This window comes from Magnolia sinica, chromosome 4, assembly GCF_029962835.1.
Source record: "Magnolia sinica isolate HGM2019 chromosome 4, MsV1, whole genome shotgun sequence".
Lineage (NCBI taxonomy): Eukaryota > Viridiplantae > Streptophyta > Magnoliopsida > Magnoliales > Magnoliaceae > Magnolia > Magnolia sinica.
In genome coordinates, this window is record NC_080576.1 from 64941197 (window position 1) to 64951463 (window position 10267).

Genomic DNA, 10267 nt, shown 5'->3' on the forward strand with positions numbered 1-10267 from the left:
GCTTTTCGGGCCTAACCGGAAGGGTTTTATCAATGATCTTCCCACTCCTAAGAGTGGTGATCGATTTAGCGTGCTCCATTTAATTTGAAGAGCTGGGATTACTTATCTCGTATTGTGGTTTAGGATTGGGGAGCGGTTGTGGAAGAAGCATCTCCTTTTCTATAACCGCCATACGTGAATCCATCTTTTGCATAAAATCTCACATTTCCTGGGTCAGCTCTTGCATGAAATTTTGAACCGGTTCTTCTTGAGGTTTCCCCTGATTTGGATTTTGATTGAAGAAACTTTGAGGGGTAGTAGTTTGTCCATTTCTCCAACTAAAGTTTGGATGATTTTTCCAACCAGGATTGTACGTATTAGAGGTTGGTCCATTGAAAGGTCTTTGATAATTATTTACGGCATTGGATTGTTCATTCAACACTTCTCGAAAGGCAGGTATTGTAGGACAATTTTTAGTTGTATGAATGTTGCAATCACAGATGCTGCAAACACTTTCATTAACCTTATCCTTCTTTCCTTCCATGGCCTCAACTTTCCTTATGAGCGTAGTCACTTTATACTTGAGATCATCCTCTTCTTTCAAGAGATACAATCCACCTTTCTACTTAGATCTAGTCGGCCTAGACGTAGTGTTTGATTTTGGGTAATAATCCCATGATTGTGTTTTTTCAGCAAGACTATCGAGGTAATCCCATACCTCGTCGACATTTTTATTAATGAATTCTCCATTACACATTGTCTCGACCATGTAGCGTATGGAAGATGTCAGTCCATCATAAAAAAAATTTGTAATGCGCCACGTTTCAAAGCCGTGTTGTGGGCATGAACTGACCAAATCCTTGAACCTTTCCCAACATTCGTAAAATGTTTCATCCTCCTTTTGGGTGAAGTTCATGATTGCTTTTCTAAGGGTAATCGTTTTATGGTGTGGAAAAAATTTCTTTAAAAATTCCCTTTGCATATATTCCATGTGCCAATGGATCTAGGACGCAGTGAATGCAACCACGTCTTAGCCTTCTCCTTTAAGGAAAAACGAAAGGGTCTCAGCCTGACTGTGTCCTCAGACACATTTTGAAAATATAAAGTGGTTATGATCTCATCAAACTCTTTCAAATGTAGATATGGTTCTTCAAATTCAAGCTCATGGAACTTAGGAAGGAGTTGGATAACCCCTAGCTTGATGTCCATATGTCCTGTATTTTCAAGAAAATTCATGCATGAGGGTACTCACCCCCGCTGGTTGTAAATAATCTCGTAAAGTACAAGGTGGGGGTGCTTGATGTACCTCATTCTCATCCTGAATGTCCTTCACCCTAGGTTGGGGTAGAAGAGGTTAGTTTTCAGCCATCACTTCAATTAACTCAGGGGATTTCGAGTGGTGTTTAGTCCTGCGATGGATAGTTAACCCCTCAACCAATCCTCCTTCAGTCAAGAGACGTTGAGTGTTGTCACGGGCCCACTTAGGCATGAAACACTCGCAGCCCTCAATCTAATTCGAAACCCAATCCTAAGAAAGGAAAAGAAAATCTAGAAAGAAAGAGAGGGTTGGAAAGAAGTTACCAAATTGGAGTCCCTAAGTTAAAAACCTGCAAAAGAAAAGAAAATAAGTCAGTTTCTAAAGAGAAGGTCTAAAATTAGAAAATCCTTAAAAAGAAAGATAGAAGTAAACTAGTTTCTAAAAGAAAAAATTCTTAAAGGAAAGTGGAAATTTCTAAAATAAATTAGGAAAGTCCTAAACTAGAAAGTAAGTTACTAAAAGAGATCTGGAAAATAGAAAGTAGAGAAGGAGCTTACCGAATTAGAAATTTCTATCTTAAAGGCCTACAAAATAGGAAAGTTAGTTTTTAAACAAAAAGTCTACAAGTAGAAAATTTCTAAAAATAAATTAGGAAACAAAGTTAGTTTCTAAAAAGAAGACCAGAATTAGAAAGTTTCTAAAATAGAAAATCCAAACCTAAAATTAGAAAGTTTTTAAAATAAAATAAAGGAAAGATGAGTTAGTTTCTAAAATTAGAAAGAATTTCTAAAAAGGGAAATAACTAACCTAGTTTCTAAAAACAAAAGAGGAAAGTTTCTAAAAATAAACTATTTCCTAAAAATAGAAAAATACTAGAATTAGAAAATTTCTAAAACTCAAACCCTAATTCTCAAAATAGAAAAAGTAGAGGAATTAGAAAGGGATTACCAATTTAGAAGTTTATGTCAGGATTCTACAAAACAGGAAAACAAGTTAGTTCTAGAAATCAAATAGAAATAAAAATCTAAAACTAAAGTTAGTAAAATCCTAATCTTAAACTAATTCTAAAACTAGTTAAGTTCAAAAAAACGTAACGTTAATCCTCGGCAACGGCACCAAAAACTTGTTCACTCCCCAAGTATATGGTTGTGATGTAGTAATAAACTCGGTGAGACTGAGGTCGAATCCCAAGGGACTGATACCTGTACATAATCTGAAACTAAATAGAACTAGAACTAGAATGAGATGAAATCTAAATCGAGTGTAAATTGAGGAATAATGATGAAATAATTATCTAAAACTTAAAGAATTCAGGGAAAGGAAACTAGGGATTTAGAGGATCCACTTGTAGAAATCAGGGAGATCTTATGCTTGTGTCAAGAACTCAACTGGACTTAGAGTTCCATCTTCATGAAATTTAAGACTGAACTTCCTTTGATATAGTTTTTAAGAGATGAAAGATATATGAATTAGAATGGATTTCATCACCAGACCATGCCCATGAGACAGTAAACAATAGAATTAAACTAATTACTAACCAATCAACAATGTATGAAGGTTAGGAAGGGTACCGTCATCCGACCATGCCCAGGAGACGATGGTGAACAATAGGGCTTCCCGACGTCATAAACATAAAAAGGAAAGGAACAGGCTCAAAGCTATCATAGACCTATTGTAATTTTAGTCACAACAGACCATTAAAAACTAAAAACATTCCCTTAAAATCAAACTAATATTAAATTCAATTCAGTGTAAATAAAAAGCACCAGCTAAAAGTCCCCCATCACGCTACAAGCTTCACCTCTTAGCCCTAGCTAAGAGGTTTAGCTAATCATGACCATGATTTAACTCACCTCTAAAAACATAAAATAAAGACAAGGAGAAGAAAAAAACTCTGTTAAACAACTACTCCACGTCCAACTCCCTCTCTCTCTGCTCCACGTCCATGCACTGGATGCCCACACATCCTTGGATCTCCCCAGATTGGATCCCTCCCCGAGATAGCCTTCCCGTTCTCTCCCTCTTCTTTTTTATAGGCAAGGACGCCCTGAAGAAGCAGTTCCACACTCCTCTTTACGCAGCCCTTTACACAGAAAAGGTTTCCTGCATGAGCTCTGTTTCTCGCAGCAAGAAACGCACAAAAAGCTGTGTTTGGACTGAAGATCAGGACGTTGATCGTCTCGATTATTGCATCTGCCATCATGGCTAGGGTCAAGCCTGGCTGGGGCTTTAATTGGATGGTTCAGATCTCTGATCCGATCACGATCGGGGTCACACAACTCCATGGAAGATTCAGATTTTTCGAACAAGCGATCTTGGCTCCAACCTCCGCTGACGTGTTCGGTGGGGCCCACTTCGCTTTTATTTTGAAAATCCACACCATCCAGTAGATTCATCCGAAAAACCGTTTTAATATGGTTGGTTTTGGAGTGCTGCTGACATGGCCCACTTTCTTTTCCATTTTACCGTCCATCCTGTGTTTGAATGGTTGAAAACCGATCTGTGTTTTTATCTAGAATTCCAACGCCTAGGTGTGGGTTGTGGCTACCCCACGAGACGAATGGACGGTCCAGATCATTTATTTGGATGATGAACGGGCCTTACAACTGTAAAAAATGGAAGGACAGCGAAAACGCTGTTGCGTTTTTTGATTTGGAAGAAGGAGTCGGTCAGCATGCGCTGACCGACTATGGCTGTAATGGTGCACGGCTGGTGCACGTGTACACCTTGCACACGCACTATACATGTGGGTCCCACGGAGATGTTTATGAGACATCTGCTCCATCCATCCGCTTTCCCATTGAATATAAGGGGTTGAGACCAACTTTGTGGCATATCCGGATATCAGGTGGGCCTCAATTGAGGATTTTATGGGCTGATCTGTCCGTTGGGCCATTTATGCAAGGATTCAATGGCTGAAATTTGACGTTTACAGTTAATTTATGGTCCTTAGGCCATATATGAAGTCTTGAGCCGAACGGATAGTGAGAACCCTATGATCTTACATTCAGGACACTTTTCAGGCCTCTTTAACGTGAACAACTTGACTTTCTTGGATTCCTGGCATGTAAACTCTTCAATCTCGGTCTCTGGAGTCCGGTCCACTACCTTGGTGATGCTTGAGCGTTAAGTCCATGCTTTTTGCCTCCTTTTTCGGTCTAAGCTTGCAAATGTACCTTGCATCACAAACACGATTAAATTGGGCCGTTAAACACTACCATGTTCATAAATCCAGGCAATAACTGGGTCTGATATGCAATTTTGACCCTTAACATGAGGGTGCAGAAGTCTCTGGTGAGGGAACAAGAATCTCAGGCGGGGAAGCAGAAGTCGTTTGGGTCACTCGTTTAGGTATCATGTCCTACAGGAAGGAACAAGGGCCTATCATCCTTGGGCACTCTCGAATGCACACACGATAAGGAGCTATATCAGGAAGTTTCTAAGTTATTCGAATTTAGGGATTTAATCATTCTAAGTTTGCGACAATCATCAAGTGAAGGGAAGCTATCAGTAGATATATGATGTTATCTTCGAGTATTCCCAAGTTATGCTCTGATACTAACTTCTGTCATACCCCAAACCCAGAAATCGGATTCACAGGAATCCGATCGGCGAACCCGGTGCCGACAGCCTTCGTAGTACCCCATTCTCGGCTCCTAGCGTTCATACATTAGGTTCCGATCCTAGGATCCTACAAGGAGAATTTTTCAACGTACATTTGTCTCATAAGAAGCATAACCACAAGTATACCCAAATCATAAAGGCAACATCATCATCACATATCCACTAATATAATCATTTGAATACAATGCTGAAAGGGAAATACATATATCGAAATCAAAGCTCCAAAAGATAGCTGCACACTCCAAGCTCAACGCTGCTGCAACGTAATGCCACCTACACGCATTTAACGTGCATAAGCTTATAGAAAGCTTAGAGGGTGGTGAAAGTGTGTGCATAAGGTAAGTGCCAAGTATACCATAAAGCCCATAAATCATACATCATCGGAATAAGCAAAAATACTGATAAGATCATGAATCATACAATATTAGAGTAATCAAAGTAAACGGAAATATACTGGTAAGTCCATGAGTCATATAATATCAGAATACGCAATACAGATCAGCAATGCAAATGAGGAGTCATAGAGGGCCAAATATCAAATGCAGAGGGTATAATACAATATGTAAATCCTGCTAAGTCCGTCTAGGCCATATAAGTATAGAAAACATAACGACCAAAAATGCCATATGAATGCGGATGCAATATGCGATGCGAATGAAATGACCAAGCTGGAGTATGAGGTCAGGATGATAATACGTAGTATCGCAGGCTACGGGGTCCATCACATGGGACTTCTATCCAAACTAGTCTCATACCTAAATTTGGAAAGTCAGACTCAATGTGGTAAACTCTTGGTCTCAGGTTAGTCGCGCGCCCAACCGAAATCCTGGCCATGCGAAGGTACATGTAACAAATATTTACGCACCACCAGCTTGAGTGAATAGTGAATGAATGAATGAATATATAATTCCTTCTCAACAAGTCCACATATCAGTATAGTTATTCTCTAAAAAATCACCGGGGTCTAGTACACTCCACGCCACCTGTCGCCCCATCAAGCACACAACTGGGTAAGTGGAAGAGACCTCACTATCCGCCTGGCCAGTAGTCTGCCAATACCTATCTGGCTCATCGATAGTGGACCCATTCCTCGAGTTGGTCAAACTCAACCTAGCTATGCCCACTCCCTCGGGCCGGTAAGGCCACACCCCCTCCCAACCGACCACGGCACAGTGGGAGACGCGACCTCCTAGTATTCGGCACTCGGTCTTAACGTTGGGGCGTCCTCTAGTACCAAGAGGGTTTTAGAGATTTTTACCCAGGGCCATTTATGGCAGCCCGATGCTCAAACAGATTTTTGGTATCCCATCGCGCCATCCATGATATGCCTGTGGAGGCTACGACCCTGATGTTGCTAGGGTGTACAATAACCATAAGTCACAATGCAAGATGCATGAGTCATACAATCCAGTCACGCATCAGTTCTGTGCATACCATGCGCTCACGTGAGATAAACTCTGCCTATCAGGGAATCTCATAACAATTTGCCCAATGACAAATGCAATGGTCAACCACACATCATAACAAACATGCAGATGATGCGTATGGGCATGTATCATGATGCTAAGCTATCACATACTCATAATTGGTATCAATAATCGGTATTGATAACCGACACTGAAAATTGACCTCGACAAGCAGAATCGGTAATCAGCCTAACAAAGGGCCGAAGGGAAGGTCACAATGAAGACATTTAACCATCATTGCCCATTAATGTAGACATTCAACCAACACTGCTCCCAAGGAGTGGCCCTCGTGGGGCCAAACTTTAGTGGGCCTAATCACATGAGCCTCATATATACATCGAATAGGCCGCACCAATTGGGCCTTACATACATTGCAATGGGCCATAACCCATGGGCCTCGTATACCTCACAATGGGCCTCATAACATGGGCCTTATATATATATATTAAGGTGGGCCTCAATAATGGGCCTCATGCACATCAAGGTGGGCCTCAACAACGGGCCTCATACACATCAAGGTGGGCCTCAACAATGGGCCTCATACACCTCAAGGTGGGCCTTAACAACGGGCCTCATACACATCAAGGTAGGCCTCAACAATGGGCCTCATGCACATCAAGGTGGGCCTTAATAATGGACCTCATACACATCAAGGTGGGCCTCAACAATGGGCCTCACACACATCAAGGTGGGCCTCACAGATGGGCTATAAACATATCAAAGGTGGGCCTCACAGATGGGCCATAAACATATTAAAGGTGGGCCTCACAGATGGGCCATAAACATATCAAAGGTGGGGTCCACGTTCCCTTATTAGACCGACAGAGTGGATTACACTTACATCATAGTGTGCTGCACCCACCACTGTCCAAATACAGACAGTTTGGGTATAAGATACTTGCATCAAGGTGGGTCCCACGTGGGGCCCACCACGTATAATATATATCAACGTGAACCCACCATGTATATAATATAATATTATATACAATATATTATATAAATACATCAACGCGGGTCCCATATGGGGCCCACCACGTTCATATATATATATATACACAATACATATATATAATATAAGAATATATAATTATTATATAAACAGAGTCTAGCGTCCATACCTGGATGCTGGACAGATGGTTGGATTAGAGTACATCCGTCAAGGTGGAACCCACATCTAGGGATGGACGATGTGGATATAACAAATACATTAAGGTGTGGCCCACCGTCCAAATTTGCTGGCCGGTGCAAATACACCACGTACATCAAGGTGTGGTCCACCAGAACTTGCTGACGTCAATCACACCAGCCGCCTGCTGGTGTGTGGTATGCCAACTAATCCATTTCCAAATAACAGGTGGGTCCCACGTGGGGCCCACAATAACGTTGATTTTCCATCCAATCTATTGATAAGGTAACACAGACCTAAATGAAGAGGAAAAACAAATTTCATAATGATACAAAACTTCTAGACCCAGAAAAGGGTTTCAATGGTAGACGTTCAACACCACTGTTTCCTGCCATGTGGGCCACCCCAAGTGATAATCTAATTCGTTCACTGTCTTGGCCACCTCGAATGAGGTCAAATAGACTCTGACTAGGACTGGTTTGGATGACAAGGGACTCCAAAGAGGGCCCTAGAGTGTTTCAATAGATGGGCATCAATACCCTTAGTACGGCCCACTCGAGACTCATATTTGCCTCAAAATTTGGCACATGGCCTAAAATTATGAGGAGATGGTGGACGGTGTGGATTAAACAAATTCATCATGGTGGAGTCCACGTGTGGTGGCAACCCATTAAGGTTTCCACCCTCACCATCACGGACAGTAGAGTCCAGGGACTTACTTTTTTTCGTCTTCTCTTTCTTCCTTTATTTTTATTTTATTCTACTATGTGGGGCCCACTAGTGGATAATCCATTCTGTCTATTATATCGACCAGCTCTTTATGGATCAAAGGAGTCTAATAATGAATAGGTCCACCACTTATACAGAGAACAGTAGGTATTAGAAAATTCCAACAGCAGGACTTTGTTTCCCTTGGTGCGGCCCACTAAGAACTAAGATTTGTCTCATTTTTCGACTCATAGCCTAAAACTACATGGGGAAGGTGGTGGACATCATGGATTAAACAAATATATCAAGGTGGGGTCCATGGTTGGGACGCCCCCACCCCACGTCTGCATGGTTGACGTGAGGGGTGCTCCCACTACCACCATCGGTTATGGTGTAGTCCACCTTATGGTTGGATCGAGTAGATTTTTGGGCTTCACGGCTAAAATGTGCCAGAAAATTGACGTATGGTGTGGATCTAAGAAATACATCAATATGGGTCCCATGAGTGAAAACTCACTCCAAACCTCACATGCAAAAAGTAGAAATGACGTGGGTAACCTAGCCCCTTAACATTTGTGGTATGGCCCACCTGGGATTCAGATTAGTTTCATTTTTTAGCTCAACACCTAAAATGATCTGGGAAATTAGATGAACTGCATGGATTTAATTTATACATCAAGGTGGGGCCTACATGAGTAGCCCACCCTAAGTTTGGAATCAAGCTGATATCTATTTTTGGTTGTTGGACGGTACACCTCACTGTTAGTTCACACTTCACTATCCAGCCACGTCCAGCGTCCAGGGACACTGGATGGTTTGGGTAACACATATATATAAGGTGGGCCCCACCTACAGACGTGCTACGGGTGGGCTACCAAATGGCTAGATGGTGTAGATAAACACATCAAGGTGGGGTCCATCCGGGTGGGCCACATGGCCACATCATCACACCAAGGATATGAAAGAGAGAGAGAGAGTGAGAAAGACCGAGTGATGGAGGGACCCCGACACTATGGGCCCTCCCTTCCATACATCAAAACATATATGAAGTGATACAAGCCTTACACCTTAAGTTTCTGACTCAGAAAGGACCACGAGCGATATTCAACAATTGTCAGATCAAATTGAAGACTAAGAAGAGGTAATAATATACCATCCTGTGGAGTTTTTCAGTCTTCCTTTCCATTCTCTCTAAAAGAAAAAGGCCAAATTATGGTTTCATTTGTTAAGGCGTAGATCCATTGGCACATGGGTAGAGATGAGCCAGGAGTTCCTTACAAAGTTCTTTCCAGCTCATAAAACCAACACTCTTAGATGAGAAATAATGAACTTCTCCCAGAAAAATAATGAGAACTTATTTGAGTGTTGGGAATGGTTCAAGGAATTAGTTCTCTCTTGCCCACATCATGGTTATGAAATTTGGCGAACTATTGACTTCTTCTATGACTGACTAAATCTGAACATGAGTCAATTCGTGGAAATGATGTGCAATAGTGAGTTCATTAACAAGGAACCGGAAGATGCCTGGGATTACCTTGACATGCTAGTTGAAAACGCCCAATCATGGGACACATCCAACCAAGCTAGCAATCCCAAGGCAGTGTTAAGAGAGAAGGGAATACATGTACTTGAAGAGGAGAATGATATTAATATATGGTTGGCGAACCTCATACGAAAAATTGAGGACTTGGAATCTAGGAAGGAATCGACTCGACCTAAAACAATCGTTGAAGTCGTATGTGGTATTTATGAGAGCGATGTACACCTAACCAAATATTGTCCTACAATCCTTGCATTTCAAGAGTTGTTACACGTTCAAGCAAACTCTACAAATGCCTATCAATGACTCTTCGGTGCACCTAATTCTAATATGTACATTCATGATTGACGGAATTTTAATTAGAGAAATGGACCTACTGCAAATGTAACTAATTATCCTAGGGGCCATCTAGTGGACCCCCACCTAGCAGAACCCTTGAGGATACATTAGATGCATTCATGCAGGGGCAACTACAGGCTATGAATGATCTAAGAACTTCGGTTGCAAGACTTGAGATACAACTAAATGTTAGGGAGACCGGGACCTTTTCAGCCCAGACTCAACCT

At 41.6% G+C, this 10267-nt stretch overlaps 2 non-coding genes across 2 annotated transcripts; one reads left to right on the forward strand and one right to left on the reverse strand.

Annotated features, from left to right (window-relative positions):
• Positions 1–806: 806 nt before the first annotated feature.
• LOC131244682 (small nucleolar RNA R71) lies at positions 807–913 on the forward strand. Its single transcript, XR_009170461.1, has one exon. It is a non-coding gene; the product is annotated as a small nucleolar RNA R71 (small nucleolar RNA).
• Positions 914–9467: 8554 nt separating this feature from the next.
• LOC131244680 (small nucleolar RNA R71) lies at positions 9468–9574 on the reverse strand. The gene has a single exon (XR_009170459.1). It is a non-coding gene; the product is annotated as a small nucleolar RNA R71 (small nucleolar RNA).
• Positions 9575–10267: the final 693 nt, after the last annotated feature.